Source organism: Eptesicus fuscus, chromosome 11 (assembly GCF_027574615.1).
Source record: "Eptesicus fuscus isolate TK198812 chromosome 11, DD_ASM_mEF_20220401, whole genome shotgun sequence".
Classification (NCBI taxonomy): Eukaryota; Metazoa; Chordata; class Mammalia; order Chiroptera; family Vespertilionidae; genus Eptesicus; species Eptesicus fuscus.
In genome coordinates, this window is record NC_072483.1 from 64,513,824 (window position 1) to 64,532,092 (window position 18,269).

The 18,269-nt window shown below is 46.6% G+C and overlaps 1 pseudogene; it reads right to left on the reverse strand.

Moving 5' to 3' along the window:
- LOC114232798 (nuclear autoantigen Sp-100-like) overlaps positions 1-16,239 on the reverse strand; it is a 55,741-nt pseudogene extending 39,502 nt beyond the window's left edge.
- Between the last annotated feature and the right edge of the window lie 2,030 nt (positions 16,240-18,269).

An 18,269-nucleotide genomic window follows, 5' to 3' on the forward strand; every position in this document is an offset into this window, starting at 1 on the left:
CCATATGCATGTCTGTTTCTCTGTCTTGTTGGCCTTTTTATGAGATTCAATGTCTACTTCTCCTATGTTTCCTCCAGCTACTGATATTCTTCTTTCTGTATCTTTCTCTCTGCACATGTTTCCCTTCTTTTGACTCATAATTCTGCCTTTTCCGTGAGGTTATCTGGATGTGTATAGGGTTAAGCACACAAGTTCTAGGTTCAGAAACCCTGGATTCATCTTACTTCTTTGATCCCAGGCCAACTACATACAGGGTCTGAGATTTCAGTCTCCTTTTCTGCAAATGGACAGAGATTGACACTTCTCCCCAAGAGCAGCGAGCACTAAGCCCACAACTGCCAGTGGTCTGTAAGTGAGCTCTTAGTAATTATGGTTGTTGTTATTGTGTCTGTTAACCCTTCCTCCTATCTTCCATTTCCCCTCCTTCTCTCTCTCAAAATACCCACATCCCCTCCTGCACATCTTATTACTTCCTCTTTTCCCTTCCTACATGACTGCCAATCTCCTTGACTATTTCTGCTCTTGAACAGCATCTCCCACATTTAAATCAGTCTCTTCTTCTACCATCAGCCAGAATATTTTATGTGATGTTGACCTTGGGACCATAGTTCTTAGCCCTTCACTGCTCCACACTCATCTTCTCCTGCAGGGTCTCTCTAAATCACAGTTACCTCCAGGTCAGCATTGTCTTTAAATCTGGTTTTCCAACACACTGGGTTCCCATTCCTCTGTATTGGTTATTGGGCCCAGGATCTCTTGTCAGAGCTCCTCCTCCAGGATCAGCCCCTGGTCAGACTCTCATACAAGCAGCCCTCCCTGCCTTCTCCATGCTCCTCAACAGGTCTTCCCTGATTCCCAAACTCCACTCAAGACTCAGGCCCACTTCCCATTCTCTTTTCCTCTTAGCAGAGGAGAATCAGTTTCTATCTGTTTACTATTACCTTGTTCCAGGCTTAGTTGTTCATTAGGCCTCTCCTCGTATTCTTCTCCATCACTTTCTAGGAGGAATTCTATGTCTGGTATTGCTGAAAATAGGGCAAGAAAAGAAGATAATTAGAGATCTTTATGGAACAAGAGTCATCTGAAATTACACATTTAGGAATTTCCAACCTTTGGGTCACTCAGTACTCAGTGGGTCCCAATCCTGTTGGTAATGTTCCCTTTTCATTCCTGGGACAGAAAGTCAATGACTTTGTTAAGGAGCCCTTATGCTTCCCACACAGAAAAGAGTCACTTGAATTTCAAGATAAAAGAGTTGTGATAGCATCGTGAGCTTGTTACTCATGTAAAAAATTTCAGCTGACCAGGAAAGCATATGTCAAAATAAATAATGTACTAATTATTTTGAAATGTATTTACTGAATTGTTTTAACTATAAAGAAAAAGAGAGGGATTTCCTTGTGAGGAAAACAAAGAGGTATATGTGTATAAAAGAGGATAAAATCACAAATCTTTGAAAATATGGATGGACAAGAGAAGGTTTTGGCTTAACTGAGTCATGGAGGATGAGTGCTTCCCAAAGAGACAAATCAGAGGACATTGGGAGCAACTAGAAAGATGTCCCAGGGGCACCCAGATCCCAGGACAAAGAAAGGGCACTCTTTGAAGATGAAAGCAGGGTTTGAATATTATGGCACAGGCGGACATCCCAAGATACCTGAACCAGGGATCTTGGAAGACTGCTAAAAAGGGGAGAACACAGCACCAGCCTTGGGCTACTGCATGTAGGTAGCTCAGCAAACATATGGAGGAAGGTAATACACCAGTAATCCTTGGTGCAGGACTCTGGAGGCACCCGGGGAAGAGATGGAGGGAAGCAGTTAGACAATATGCCTAAGGGCTGATGGCAGGGGTACCTCCTGGGGCAATAATCCCATATTTATTAACCTTATAAACCTGGACTATCTCTTTACTGTGTAGCAGATAACATCAAATTACTTAATTTTTGAAGCCAGACCTCCAAAATCTTCTTTTATATTTATCCCATTTGAATAAACTCCCACAATCTGCTTCTCACTCTGAGATTAATCTAATTTGTCCTTGTTCTGCATACACATGGACTCTTTAACACTCTATGCTTGCTCCTGTGGCATTACATTCCTCAGTTCATATCATTTTTTTCTTTTTAATTCTCCAGCGTTACTTGGAGATCTTTTTGAGACCAAAAGTATGTAGAATAAAAAATTTTTCTAGGCAAGTCTAACAAAAATTATTGAAGGACATCTTCTTTACTGAGAACCAATAAAAAATATGAAATCATGCCACCTCAGGGAAAAAGTAAAGAATCAAATCGGTAATATTGTATAGTATCAAAAACCATCTCTGGCAGAGCAATTGGTTTTTTGATTATTTGATTGTTGATCACACCTTTTGTGAAGAATGAGTTAATAAGACCATTTCTACTTCCTCAAGAGGAAATTTGACCTTGCTCACTACTCTGGAAACCTGATGTAGGTGGCCTTTTTCTGTGTTAATAGGTCAACACTGAGCTTAGAGTTAAAAATGACCAGTGACTGTAGGTAGGTAAATTGCATGTGGCTTGGGAGGGACTAGATGTTAACTATAATCCATTTTTTGTCTTCCTTCAATGTGGTGACTGTTGTAACTCAACTGTTCCTTGAGCAATCTCTAAAAGTTATGACCACAGAGTTGTTCCATGATATATTGACTCTGCTATGCATGCTGTAGCTAAATCAGGGTGGATCCAGCACCCATATCTAAGGCATCACTTGAAGCAGGTTGTATTCAACTTTGTGGACTGCTGTGTGGAACTTTGCAAATGGTCCCATAGAAGAGGAGCAACTAATGCTGCCCTTTGGGGATGTTATGTTTCTTGTCATGTGCTCTTCTAAGTAAATCTGATGTCCCTGTGGCTCTGGTAATCCTGTGACTTTAAATGCCCAGGTAAGCAGATTTGCAGCTGGGTGTTTGTATTCTAGCCATTATATCATAAACTTTGAGAGGCTCATTATATGTCTTTTCTTAACTGCTACATCCACACTTCTCAGCACCTTGTCTGACACATGGTAGACACTCAATATACACCTGTGGGAATAAATTGGCCCTAAACATCAAAATGTAGGTAATAAACCTAATTACCTTTGTAGAATATTTTGTAAATGCGAAATAAATTGGGGTAATTCCTCATGATGGTCTTGCTGAACAGTGCTCCCAGAAGAGATATGTCAAATTTCTTCTCCAGTTCACTGAGAACATCATATATGACTTCATGTACAGAAAACCGTTTTTTAAAAGATTCTTGAGATTTCTTAAAAACAGTGAATGGAGAAAACATAAATATAGACTTTTAAGTTACAGAAGAGCCCTAGAAAGTGATTTTATTGTTAATGCATAATAATTTCCCAACATAGGTATCTTCTCACATACAGTTTTAGAATTTCTCTATATTTGTGTGGCTACTAAGTGAAACAACTAAATCCTTCCTCCTAGGAAGCACCCATTTGTGAATTTGAGCTCCTCACCTTCATTTACATGAGATGGAATAAGGAGCCATTAGGAAGAACAAAAATGGTTTCAAGTGAACTAATATGTAGCCCTTTCAGAGTCTGGCTAAATGTCTTAGGAATAGACTTAGTGGGTGATGTGCTGCTGTTCTATTGACTGGACAGCCCTTGTCCCTTCCCCAGGACTGACTTGGCCTGGAAGCTCCTGTGAACTTTGCCATAAAGAAAGCCTATTCACAGGGAAAGTGAAGACATGCATCTCTATATCTCCACCTATGTCTTTTGCTAAAATTAACCTAAATTCTAAGACTCCATAAATACCTAAAGAAAAGGGGAAAAATAGAAAGGAAACTGAAAACTGTTATTGAAAGAATAGCAAGCATCTACTTTCAAATTTGTCCCACATTAATTCTCTGTGGATCTTAATATTCTCAGGTCTAAGTATTTAAATTGATGTTCACTGAAATGAAATGTTATGTCAATTATTATTTTATTAAATGAAGTCATTCAACTTAGTCACCCATTCATTGATATTATGTTTAACTTCTAGTTTATATTACACTGTATATATAATTTCTAGAAAGCATTGTACACCCACCTCAGATCCTATCTCCAGTGCTATTTGCCCAGTTCCAAGGGGCCACCATGGAGACCATTCCTTCCGTTAGAATCAGGACTATCTCCAGTAATGACTGCTTCTTTTCTCTCTTTTGACCTTATAGGAACATTTAATAGCAATACTTTGGAAGGACTCCACTCATAGGTGACTCATCAGTTGCCCAGTTGTGCTCTGATGTTTAATTCCAGGATACCAAAGTATAACTTAGTTTGGGGTTGTTTTATCAGATTGTAACATAATAAACCTCACTTACTTCATACATTTCATTGGTGATGAATTTATGGTCACGGAGAAGTTCAAGGAAAGGAAATGTTGTTTTTATTGCGTCTGAAATCTCCACCTTATATTTTTTGAAGTATTTGAATGCAATGTCATTGATACGTTTGTTTTCTATGTTCTCATCTTCTGCAGACATCCTAGAGAGAAGAGATACCATGATAAAATGGCCATCAAGGTTTTGATATGCTGTAACATTTTATATATGAAGGATAGATAGGCTATGAAGAACAAATATAATTAAAATAAGTGGTACTGAATAAAGATTAGAACAAATAGAATGGAAGCAATAGATAAAAATATAATAAAATGAAGCATTGTGGATTAGAAAGAATGCAAGCCTGTCATGATCAAAGCCATTGTAAAGTTATTTTATACCAAACATACTGCAATGTATTATCAAAACGTTTTAGCCGAAACCGGTTTGGCTCAGTGAATAGAGCGCTGGCCTGCGGACTCAAGGGTCCCAGGTTCGATTCCAGTCGAGGGCATGTGCCTTGGTTGCGGGCATATTCCCAGTGGGGGGTGTGCGGGAGGCAGCTGATAGATGTTTCTCTCTCATCGATGTTTCTGGTTCTCTGTCCCTCTCTCTTCCTCTCTGTAAAAAATCAATTAAAAAATAAAATAAAATAAAATAAAACGTTTTAATTTGTACAAAAGTGAGATGGACTGAACAGGTCATCCACAGAGAAATAAGAAACAATGGTATAAAAATAGATTGTAAGCTTAAAAAATGTATCTTAATTAACAACTAAGAGAAAATAAATCTCAAAAAGATAAAAACATGGTGCTCCCTCCCTGACATATATCAGTTAAGAGAAATAGCATCCTGAATTTTAAAACTAGTTCATAAATGATTAGATATGGTTTAATAATTATATGATAAGGCATAAACTGAAATTTCACAAGAATAGCAATAATTTTTCCTGTAACTTCTGCTTTATGTTAATATATATCTGTCTGTGCTATCCTATATAATAAAAGGGTAATATGCAAATTGACCAAATTGTGGAACGACCAGTTGCTATGACGTATACTGACAACCAGGGGGAAGACGCTCAACACATGAGCTGCCCCCTGGTGGTCAGTGCGCTCCCACAAGGAGAGCACCACTCAGCCACAAGCCGGGCTGATGGCTGGCAAGTGCAGCAGCGGTAGCTAGAGCTTCTCCCACCTCTGCAGCAGCTCTAAGAATGTCTAACTGATGGCTTAGGCCTGCTCCTGCCTAAGCCATCAGTCGGGCATCCCCTGAGTGCTCCCAAACTGCTAAAGGCCATAGGCTGGGCTGAGAGGAACACCCCTCCCCCAAGTGCACGAATGTCATGCACTAGGTCTCTAGTCCTACATTATAATAGAGAAATATGCAAATTGACCGCACCTCCGCTATGCCCATGATTGGGCCTGCGAGAGGCTGGGGGTGGGACTCCGAGTGGCCTATCCGGCAGTTGAGCAGACCAAGATGGCAGTGCAGAATCCTCTTAGTTCCGGGGGTCCCCGAGGCCGATCGCCACATGGGGGGACGTGGCCGGGCCGAGCCGGGTGCTTCCCGGGGGTCCCGGGGCAATCGCCACCCGGGCGCTCCCCGGGGGTCCCCGGGGCCGATCGCCACCTGGGGGGGGCGTGGCCGGGCCGAGCCGGGTGCTCCCCGGGGGTCCCCGGGGCGATCGCCACCAGGCGCTCCCCGGGGGTCCCCGGAGCTGATCGCCACCTGGGGGGGCATGGCCGGGCTGAGCCAAGTGCTCCCCGGGGGTCCCCGGGGCCGATCAGCACACGGGGGGGCGTGGCTGGGCCGAGCTGGGTGCTCCCCTGGGGTCCCCAGGGCCGATCGCCACATGGGGGGACGTGGCCGGGCCGAGCCGGGCGCTTCCCGGGGGTCCCGGGGCAATCGCCACCCGGGCGCTCCCCGGGGGTCCCCAGGGCCGATCGCCACCCAGGCAGGCGTGGCCAGGCCGAGTCGGGCGCTCCCCGGGGGTCCCCGGGGCCGATCGCCACCCGGGCAGGCGTGGCCAGGCCGAGTCGGGCGCTCCCCGGGGGTCCCCGGGGCCGATCGCCACCCAGGGGGGCGTGGCCGGGCCGAGCCGGGCCCTCCCTGGGAGTTCCCGGGGCCGATCACCGCCCAGGCGGGCGTGGCCAGGCCCAGTCAGCTGCTCCCGTGGCTGGGGTCCCTGGTCGATCGCCACCCTGGCCTAAAGGGCTGGTGCTGAGAGGGATCAATGGGGCTGGCGGAAGGAGCGGGTGGTAGTTGACCACCAAGGGCATCTGCAGCAGCTGGATGCAGAGCTCGGGTCCGAGTTCTCCAGGTTGGCCTCCGTGGGGTCCGCGTAGCACCCATAGTGGCCGAGTGTGGACGCTGGCATCGTAGCCCCAGCATGAGGCCAGCTTCCCAAGCCAGGCTGCGGCGGGAGGGAGGGCCTCTGGGCTGGGAGCACTCCCCCACCCCAGTGGACAGGGCACAGAGAGCGAGCAGCAGAGAGCTACTAGGGGTGGTGGGGGTGGTGGCCTGGCTTCCAAGAGGCTTGCTTCAGCTGCTGTGGCCTGCGCTGAGGTGGCTGGTGGTGGGGGCAACTGCGGGGGCGCATCTGAGGCTGGGGCACTGGGAGACGTGGGACTGCAGTCCAGAAAGCGAGGCTCCGGAGGATCTGGTCACCGACCCCCGGCATTGAAGCCGCCTCCTACAAGATGTATCCTAGCCTAGGTGTGTGGGAAGCAGGTTCAGGAACCTCTCCCTTTGCGGCGCCAGAGCCCAGGCCTGCCAGCGCCCCAGAGGAGACCCCCGCCAGGATCGGGGGCTTGACCAGTCTCTAAACCAGGGCGGCCATTAGCCCAGGCCTGCCAGCACCCCAGAGGAGACCCCTGCCAGGATTGGGGTCATGGCCAGCCTTCAAACTGTGGCGGTCCCTAGCCCAAGGAGGCTTCCTGGCCGAGGACGCCTGAGTCTGTTCTTGACCTAGGGCCGGGCTCTCCCCGCAAGGGACTCAGAAGCCGCCAGAGTCTAACTGCCAGTCTCTGGGAGTGCATCCACTGTCCACCAAAAAGTAGGGCCATCAAACCATTCAGTCTCAGTGCAGGCACAGGTCCATGGCTGACGGGGTGGAGGCCAGACCAAAACAAAACAGCAGAAACACCCTGCCCACCTGGGCGGGTACTGCTGTAGTCCACGTGGCCTGGTCAGTGTAGAAAGCGCTACCTTCTCCCAGGTCCTGTGCTGGCACCGCCGCCTCGCTCACCCTCAAGCCCCCCTGAGTCCTGACAGCAAAGTGTGTGGGGCATTCTGCAGGAGTTGTGCCGTTCTGGGTGCTTTTGCCCAAAGACACACTTTGGGAAGAATTCAGAGCCACATCTCATTTCCCATGAGACTGGAAGAACCATGTAAAAGGATTTTGACAAAAGCTTTCCACATCTCTGTTTATTCTTTTGAATACATAAAACGACCTTAAAAAAAGCATTCGGGCCACCTAAGAAAGAATGCACTTTCTGGCCAGAGCACGCAGGATTCTTTTGCCCAACAGGTTAAAGGGAGCAGAGCTGGCACAGTGGGAATGGCCCTGGTGCCCTATGAGGAGACCGGGGGAATGGGGTTGCCGAAATTCCATAAGCCTCTTGCCACCTTCTCCTTTGCAAACCACACCATCCAGATCCACCAGGACTGGAGGCAACTGGGAATCACAGCCGTGATTTGGTAAGAAAATCTTGAGGGGCCTCTGAAAACATCTGCAATTGATTATAAGACTGGTCTTTATTTAAAAAGAAATAAAAGAACAGCTTTGTTGAGATATAACCCATATACTGTACATGTCACCTAAAGTGTACAATGAACTGGTTTTTTAAAGTAAATTCAGAGTGGTACAACCATCACCATGCTCAATTTTTAAATATCTTCATGACCCATCCCCTCCAAAAAAAAACTTCTACCCACTGGAATCACTTTCCTGATCATCTTCCCCAAAATAGATTGCACTTTAAAGGTGGGTAAAGGAAAGTTGAGGGAAGTTAAAACACTGCACAAAGGATATTGTAAGATGACAAAGCCCAAAGTGAAGATCATGTGTTTTCTTTAAAAAATATATATTTTTAAAATTTCAGAAAGGGAGAGGGAGAGAGAGATAGAAACATCAATGATAAGAATCACTGATCAGCCGAAACCGGTTTGGCTCAGTGGATAGAGCATCGGTCTGCGGACTGGAAGGTCCCAGGTTCGATTCCGGTTAAGGGCATGTACATTGGTTGCGGGCACATACCCCGGTGGGGGGTGTGCAGGAAGCAGCTGGTCGATGTTTCTCTCTCATCGATGTTTCTAGCTCTCTATCCCTCTCCCTTCCTCTCTGTGAAAAATCAATAAAATATATTTTTTTAAAAAAAGAATCACTGATCAGCTGCCGCCCACAGGCCCCCTACTGGGGATTGAGCCCGAAACCCAGGCATGTGTGCCCCTGATCAGAATCAAACCTGGACTCTTCAGTCCACAGGCCGATGCTCTCTCCATTAAGCCAAACTGACCAGGGCCATGTGTTTTCTTCAAGTTCTGCGTGGTTGTAATGGTCCCCAAATCTATACTAATAAAAGGGTAATATGCTAATTAGAGTGGTTGTCTTCTGGACATCTTTCCAGACAAAGCCGCAGTGGCTACAAAGGCCAAGGCTCAGGCAGCCATAACCAGCTGCAGTGGCAGCAGCATTGGGGTTATGGGGGTGGTGCCTCCAGAGAGAGGCCAGACTGGGGGCCAAGGCATAGGCAGTTTGGGGTGATCAGGCTGATAGGGGAGGGCAAGGTAGGGGCAATCAGGCTGGCAGGAGATCAAGGTAGGGGCGAGCAGGCAGGCAGGCAGTGGGGTTAGGGACAATCAGGCAGGCAGGCAGGTGAGTGGTTAGGAGCCAGCGGTTCCGGATTGTGAGAGGGATGTCCGACTGCTGGAAGTTGGACATCCCCTGAGGGGTCCCAGATTGAAGAGGGTGCAGATTGGGCTGAGGGGCACAACCCCCCAGTGCACGAATTTCGTGCACCGGGCCTCTAGTTGTTGTATAAAATGAATCTTTTTAGACATCTTAATTTCAGAAGTGGCTGCTGTTTCCTGTGAAAGTAATTGTAAACCTGAGTCTGTAATTCTGCTTCTTAGTTGAATGTTTTATTTTTTTGGTAATAATGTTTTGTTTTTTAAATATATTTTTATTGATTTCAAAGAGGAAGAGAGAGGGAGAGAGAAATAGGAACATCAATGATGAGTGAGAATTATTAACTGGCTGCCTCTTGCATGTCCCCTACTGGGGATTGAGCCTGAAACCCAGGCATGTGCCATGACCAGGAATTTAATCTTGACCTTCTGATTCATAAGTGGACGCACAACCACTGAGCCACGTCGGCTGGGCTAATAATAAAGTTTTAATAGGCATTTTGTATTCCTAAATCATGAAGACACATAAGCTTCCTTTTTGGAACTAGAAGAAAATTATTGGCTCTTTCCAGTATCCAATATGCATCAAGGAATAATAATGTCACATTAATTTGGCAAATTCTATGAAAACAACAAGTTTCTTGTTTAAAGATAGGAAAGAAACCATTTGTGTTTCTCTCTTATTAAAATGCCACTAAAATGAGAGTTAAAAAATTGACTTCACAATGACAAATAGAATAGCAGGGGGCAATGTGTAAATGATAGATTTCAACAAAAAATGATCAGAGGAGCATAATTGTTACTGAAAGTAAAGGTTGCTCCCTGCAGGCAACCAGTTTTGCCCTGTGGAATCTTGAAGGTGGTAGAGATTGAAAGGGAGACATGGTGCTGAATACTGATGTGCCATTTGAAAAATGAAGAATAGGGAAATGTCCCCTTCATCCCTCAACTTGTATCCTGACCACCTCGAGCCAAGCAACCTCTCTGTTGCAAACATTACTCTTCTTTTTATTATCATACTTTCCTGTCGCCTATGACAGATTTCATAAGTGGAATAATATACCATCTATGCTTATATATATAAGCATTTCATAAGTGTAATAATATATCATGTATTTCATAAGTGGAATAATATATCATATAAGCATATATGTCTGAGTTCTTTTGCTCATCATCCATGTTGTTGGGTGACTAGAAGTTTGTTCCTCTTATTGTTCAGTGGTATTCCATTGTGGAATCTAATGAACAACATAAACTAATGAACACAAATAGACCCAGAGACATAGAATCATCAAACAGAATATCAAATCTCAGAGGGAAGGCAGGGGAGTTTGGAGTGGGGTGGGAGGGGAGAGATCAATCTGTGAACTCATATGCATATATGAATAACCCATAGTCACAAACAACAGGGTGGTGAAGGCTTGGGGGATGGGTGGGAGAGGACAATAGGGGGAAAAAGGAACATATGTAATACTTTCAACAATAAAGATTTATTTTAAAAAAATAAAAGCAGAAATAGTATTTAGTTATATCCATAAATTAATTAAAAAGAAAAATTGGAAATACCTAGCAGCAATTTTTAGAAAAATTACATGAAATTGATGGAAGCTGACCCAATATAAAATCTCTCAAAATGACAAATACAGCAGTAACCATTGAAATGATGAGGCCATTCATATAAAAAACAGTGATGCTTACCATTACCACAATTTACATACACTGTATATAATAATATACATATTTATATGTTTTAGGTAATGTACAGTATTAGGATAAGAAAATGAATGTATTGATATAAATACTAAAATAAGGTACAACATTAAATAATACTAGAGGCCCAGTACACAAAATTTGTGCATTGTTGGGGGGTGTCCCTCAACCCTGCCTGCACCCTCTTCAATCTGGGACCCTCAGGGAATGTCCGTCTGCAGGTTTAGGCCTGATCTCCCAGGGATGGGGCCCAAACCGGCAGTCGGACATCCCTTTCACAATCCGGGACTGCTGGCTCCTAACTGCTTGCTTGCCTGCCTACCTGCCTGAATGCCCCTAACACCAGCTGCCCTCCCCTACCAGCCTGGTCACCCCCAACTGCCCTCCCCTGCAGGCCTGGTCACCCCCAACTGCCCTCCCCTGCCAGCAAGGTTGTCCCTAAGTGTCCTCCCCTGCTGTCCTGATCATCCACAATTGCCTTCCCCTACTGGCCATCTTAAGGTGGCCATAGGGGGCTTGAGGGAAATGAGAGGGTTCAAAGGTCATAAGAAAATAACAAATCGCTGCCTCAAAGCATCAGAAACGATAGCCGAGTCCAGATGGCCCACAACTGAGCAGTAGCTGTAAGACAAGAGTCCTGTGGGTTGTGGCAGCTGCACTCACACCAGCAGCTGTCCCTCTGCAGTTTAAAGATCCAATTCCTTCATTTCATTACATTGCACATCAGTGTCCTTGTAAAGCAGGACAGATGTCAAGGTTTAGACGAGTGTCTAATAACACACACTAAAGCAGCAGCACAGCCAGACAGAAAGTTAAAGGAAGGGAGACAGAGACTGACCTGGTGCAGAGGTTGCTGCCCCCACTGGCCATCGTCCTGCCCTGGGCACTGCCTGGACCTCTAATCCTTCCAGTCTCCATAGCCTGGGTCCACTGTGACTGCTGAGCAGTAGGAAGTGAGTGAACTCACCCAGGGAAGGCTACACCCAAATGGGGAAATGAGAAGTGAAAGTAACTTTCTGAGTGTTTTCATACACTGTTTCACTCCTCCTGCAGCCCGGAGCGGGGGAGGGGGGGATCCCCAGCCATCAGGACATGTGGCAATAGGAGTGGAGGACAAGGAGGAACAGGAGAAACCTGGAAACCAGGGGAGGAGAACCCTAGGAGAGGAGCAGGACCAACCCCCAGGAGTCCCCTTGCTTGTGCAAACACATGAATAACACCTGTGAATCCTACTGTCCTCACCTGCTGCAACTTTCTAAGAGGGTGCAGAGACCTGACTCTTTAGGTCTCAAAGTTCAGAAACAGGACAGGAGAAGCAACATTCTCGAAAGTGATTGTTTCCACATTTGTTCCCATGAGCCCGACTTCATCCGGCTGTAAATAATGGTTCTCACCCTATTTCATTTAACACACAGGGGAAGTTTCTACCCTCTCTCCATGTACATTTTTTCTTTTCTCTCAAAGGAGCAAACATCAAATCTGGACAGATTCCATACACTGATGAGAACTTCATGTGTGTGTGTGTGTGTGTGTGTGTGTGTGTGTGTGTGTGTTTTTCTTTTTCTTTTTTTAAATAAATCTTTATTGTTAAGATTATTACAGACTAGAGGCCCGGTGCACGAAATTCGTGCACAGAGGGGGGTTCTCCCTCAGCCCAGCCTGTACCCTTTCCAATATGAGACCCCGAGAGGGATGTCCAACTGCCCGTTTAGGCTCGATCCCACTGGGATCGGGCCTAAACGGGCAGTCGGACATCCCTCTCACAATCCAGGACTGCTGGCTCCCAAATGCTTGCCTGCCTGCCTTCCTGATTGCCCCTAACCGCTTCTGCCTGCCAGCCTGATCACCCCCTAACCACTCCGCTGCCAGCCTGATTGATGCCTAACAGCTCCCCTGCCAGCCTGTTTGCCCCCAACTTCCCTCCTCTGCCGGCCTGGTCACTCCTAACTGCCCTCTCCTGGAGGGTTGATTACCTCCAACTGCCCTTTCTTGCAGGCCTGGTCCCTCCCAACTGCCCTCCCTTGCAGGCCGGGTGCCTCCCAACTGCCCTCTCCTGCTGGCCATCTTGTGGTGGCCATCTTGTGTCCATATGGGGGCAGGATCTTTGACCACATGGGGGCAGCTATATTGTGTGTTGACCACATGGGGGCAGCTATATTGTGTGTTGCAGTGATGATCAATCTGCATATTATTCTTTTATTAGATAGGATAGAGGCCTGGTATAGGGGTGGGGGCCAGCTGGTTTGCCCTGAAGGGCGTCCCAGATCAGGTGGGGTTTCCCTTGGGGCGTGGGGCGGCCTGAGTGAGGGGCCTGTGGTGCTTTGCAGGCCGGCCACGCCCCCTGGTAACCCAAGCAGAGGCCCTGGTATCTGGAATTTATTTTCCTTCTACAATTGAAACTTTGTAGCCTGGAGCGGAGCCAAGCCAAGCCTGGGGCTCCCTCCGAGGCCACAGCCATTGTGTTGGGGTTATAATTGAAACTTTGTTGCCTTAAGCGGGTGAGCCTGGCCAGGGTGTGTGGAAAGCTTTGCTTCCCCTGTTGCCGGCGGCAACCCTGGCCTGCTTTCTCAAGCTCCATTCTGCCGCCATTTGTTTGAATTTGTTTACCTTCTATAATTGAAACTTTGTAGCTTAAGTGGAGGCTTAGGCCTGGCAACGGCTGGCAGAAAGCTTGGCCTCCTCTGTTACCTAGGAAACCTTGCTCTCTGTGGCTGTAGCCATCTTGGTTTGGGTTATTTGCATACTCGCTCTGATTGGATGGTGGGCGTGGCTTGTGGGCGTGGCTTGTGGGTGTGTCGGAGGTATGGTCAATTTGCATATTTGTCTATTATTAGATTAGATGTTTCTCTTTTTTCCCCACATAGCTCCCCTCCACCTGATTCCCACCCCACCCCATGCCCATATCCCCCGCCACTGTCTTCATCCATAGGTGTAAGATTTTTGTCCAATCTCTTCCCGCAACCCTCACACCTCTTTACACCCGAGAATCGTCAGTCCACTCCCTTTCTATGTCCCTGATTCTATTATATTCATTAGTCCATTCTGTTCATCAGATTTTTTATTCACTTGATTTTTAGATTCACTTGTTGGTAGGTATGTATTTGTTGTCATTTTGTTGTCCATAATTTTTATCTTTACCTTTTTCTTCTTCTTCCTCCTCTTAAAGAATACCCTTCAGCATTTCATGTAATCCTGGTTTGGTGGTGATGAACTCCTTTAGCTTTTTCTTGTCCGTGAAGCTCTTTATCTGACCTTCAATTCTAAATGATAGTGTTTCTGGGTAGAGTAATCTTGGTTGTAGGTTCTTGCTGTTCATCACTTTGAATATTTCTTGCCACTCCCTTCTGGCCTGCATAGTTTCTGTTGAGAAATCAGCTGACAGTCTCATGGGTACTCCCTTGTAGGTAACTGTCTTTCTCTTGCTGCTTTCAAGATTCTCTTTTTGTCTTTTGCCCTTGGCATTTTAATTATGATGTATCTTGGTGTGATCCTCTTTGGATTCCTCTTGTTTGGGGTTCTCTGCTTTTCCTGGACTTGTAAGTCTATTTCTTTCACCAGGTGGGGGAAGTTTTCTGTCATTATTTCTTCAAATAGGTTTTCAGTATCTTGCTCTCTCTCTTCTTCTGGAACCACAATAATTTGGATGTTGGTACACTTCAAGTTGTCCCAGAGGCTCCTTACATTATCTTCATATTTTTGGATTCTTTTTTCTTTTTGTTTTTCTGGTTGGGTGGTTTTTATTTCCTCATATTTCAGATCTTTGTTTTGATTCTTGGGGTCCTTTGATCTACTGTTGATTTTCTGTATATTCTTTATTTCAGACAGTGTATGCTTAATTTCTGACTGGTCCTTTTCTATTTTTTTGGTATTCTCATTAAGATCCTTAAAGGTCTCACTAAGTTCCTCAGAGGTTTTTAGAAGATTTTTGAGTAACCTTATAAATGTGGTTTTGAACTCTATGTCCAGTAGTTTGCTTTCCTCCATTTCTTTCATTAGTGACATGTTTCTTTGTCTCTGCACTTTGGCTGCTTCCCTGTGTTGATGGGGTGGTTTTCTGTGGTAAGTGACCTATAGGGCCCAGTGGTTCAGGCTCCCCTATCACCTGAGGTGGACACTCTTGGTGCACCCCTTTGTGGGTTGAGTGCAAAGTCTTGTTGTAGCTAAGCCTTGATTGCTGTTGGTACACTGGGAGGAATTGATCTCCAGGCCAATTGGTTGTGAGGACGTGCTGTGTCTATAATGGAAGAACTGCTGTGCTGGAGACACCCTTATGGGGCAGGACTTGCTTCGGTGGGGCTTTGGTGCTCACTGAGTCTGCCTCTTGAATGTGTCACTTATGGATGTGAAGAGTTGAAATCTGGTGTTGTTTCAAACTGACCAATAGGTACACTGGCTTCTGGATCTCCATGGGGTGCAGGTCAGCTACTCTCTGAGCAGGAGCTACAGTGAGAACTGCAGATTTCTCCTCTTTGCTTGGTGTTTGGAGGTTTTGGAGCTGTCTGACCAGAGCTGCAGTTTGTTAGGTTAAGCTGCAATAGGGCAGGCCATTTATATACAAAAGCCACTGCGCAGAGCTTGGGTGTGTTTGTAAATTGTGCGGGGCGGGGAATCAGGAAGTCACTAGGCTAGGGAGTGGCAAACAGCGATAGCTGCCAGTCAGCTGTCTCTGCATCTCCAAGTTTCCACCTTCCTGCATCCCGTGCCCCAGCTAGGTAAACAATGATTGCTGCGTGCACCTCTGCAAGAAAGCCACCCTCACTTTCCGACCCGATTGCAGACAGTCCAGCTTTTCCCTGTATGAGTCTTGGTCCCCAGTCTCGCCAGAAACTAGAGTTCAGGGTAATCGGGAGCTTGTCTCCCTTCAGGTTGAAAAAAGCAGTGCACCCGGCCGCCAGCCGCCAGCCCAATTTGCGCACCTCCATACCTCAGCTTTTCTGCGCTTGTGCACTACTCAATGCTCTTTTCTTTTTCCTTCTAGTTGTAGAACTTCTATTCAGCCAGCTTTCCCATGGTTCTGGGTGATGGATGTTTTGTCTTTTAGTTGTAGTTTTGGTGTGGTTGTGAGAGGCAGCACGTACAGGTGTATACCTTATGCCACCATCTTGGTTTCTCCTTTTTTTTTTTTTTTTTTAACAAGAGCACGAGGTCTTAGTGTGTCCCAAGTTCTGTACACATGGGGGATCTCTCTCTCCCTGCCCTGCCTCCTCTCTCACTTGTGGGGGTAGAAGGACTAGTAGCTGAGTCTCTGCTGAGCACAGCTGTCTTCTGCTCCCAACCTCCATGGTGCTTGGGGCCCTGACAGAATTTGACACCAATGACACCCGACTTTTCTAGTGTCCCCTCTCTCCTCTGTCCCTAGGCAGCAGGCTGACTAGGCTGGGTATTGGCATAAGTGCCAGCTTTTCATGGGTTTGCTTAGAGTCACCTAGATCACCACATGAATTAGGGGCTGATTGCAGTCAGGTGGCTATGGAATCCACAGGGGCCAGCCTACTGGGTGGACACCCCGCATTAGAGCTGCCCTGGCCAAGGGAAGGACACATTCCTGTGGAGCCAGAGAGAGCCAGGCAGCACCCCACTCTGCGAACAGCAGTGGTTTCTGTGGGAACTGGAGGCCTCTGTGGAGAAAGCAAATATTTTTGTCCAGAAAACAATGTCTGACACACCCGGTTAGGAATGGGATGAGACCATCTTCAGAAGCAGTTTGAAGCCCTCACAATCTGCTGGGCTGATATGGAGGGAAGAGGAGAGGGCCTGAGGAATTGTCCAGGGTAACACGGGGCCCTGACAACAGAGACCATTTCTGTTGTCAGGAAGTACCTGAGCTAGGGGCCTGGAGACCTGGAGAGCAGGAGAGACAGTGACTGAAAAGGGAGAGGGGGCAGGCTTCCTTAGCCTCACCAGGAGCAGCTTTCATTCAGATGTCACTAGTGGGCTGAGTCTCCAGCCTGGGAGACCATATGGGGACAGGGTTTGTCCCTGCGAGGAGGCAGAGTCCCAGACCTGAGAATTCAGGGGTAAGAGGAAGCAGCAGCAGTAGCAGCAGCCACTGGGCCAGGATAAAGACCTGGCACCTCTGTGGATGCAGAAATGGAGAGGGGCTCAAGTGGGAGCACTCAGGCCCCACACCAATGTCCCCTTCTGGGAGGTGGCCCATCAGTCAGCAGGACTCCTGGCCCCCCTGCCCTCCTTTCTTCCTGGGGAGACACTGAGGCTGGGAGTTCTGTGAAGGTAAGTCTGCTCCTTGGTGCGTCTCCATGGGTTCATCCTGCTGGAGGGGCCAGGGCTCTGTGCTCCTCTGAGCTCCAGTGCACAGGGATAGCGGCCTGGGCTGTGGGGAGTGTGGTTGACTGGAGTAGCCTGAGGCCTTCAGGCTTATTCAATTCAGGGATTTAGATTTATGAATCCTTATTTGACATACAAGTAAACCATGGCCCTTGACTCAGCTTTTATCAGAATGAAAGCTGGTATTTTGATCCTCACTCTTCCCACCTTTTTGCCAGTCAGTTGATTTGGAACTCAGGTGAGGTGACTTGGGGAGAGTTTATACACAAAATTTAAGGATTTTCTAGGATTACCCTCTTGCTTCCCCAGAAAGCCTGGTTGCCTGTCTATGCTTACCATGGAGAAAGTGGACTCTCTACCAAAGTTTTGACCTCCCCACAGCCAGTGGCTGCTATCTAGAGCCAGATGATAGTCAACTGAAAACGTCTTGTGTTGGTTGCTTCTGAGATCTGACTCTCCTCCACAGGGAAGCATCTTGTGCTGTCTTTGTTCACTTTCCAGAAGTCGTAGCCATTGTTCTCTGAATATTGTCCTGAGTTTCTGGCTGTTTTCCTTAAGAGGATGTATCATTAGGAACTCACTCCTGCAATAAGAAGCAGAACTCTGTCTTCGCTTGTAAGCAGCAGATTAGTTCTGCCCACTCCCAAGCCCAGCCCTACTTCTGGCTTTTTATACCCCAGTGGTTCCAGTGTCCCTGAGCCTCTGCCTGCCAAGGAAGAGAAATGCTGCTGTGCCATGTATTAGAGGCACATCTTTTAGATACACAAACCAGACTATCACAAATACACCTATTTAGAGAGGGCTAGTTTAAATACAGGATAACAGAGAAAATTATATGCCTGGAGAAAAGACATGTATTACTATAGAAGTTCAGTTGGAGTTAATACTTAAAAACCACCTACAATGATGAGACATAAATTGTTTCCAAAAAGCATACAGGAAACCACCATCAAAATTAAAAGTGAACCCACTGTATGGGAAAACATTTTTGCCAAGGATACACTTGATAAGTGGTTAATCCTCAAAA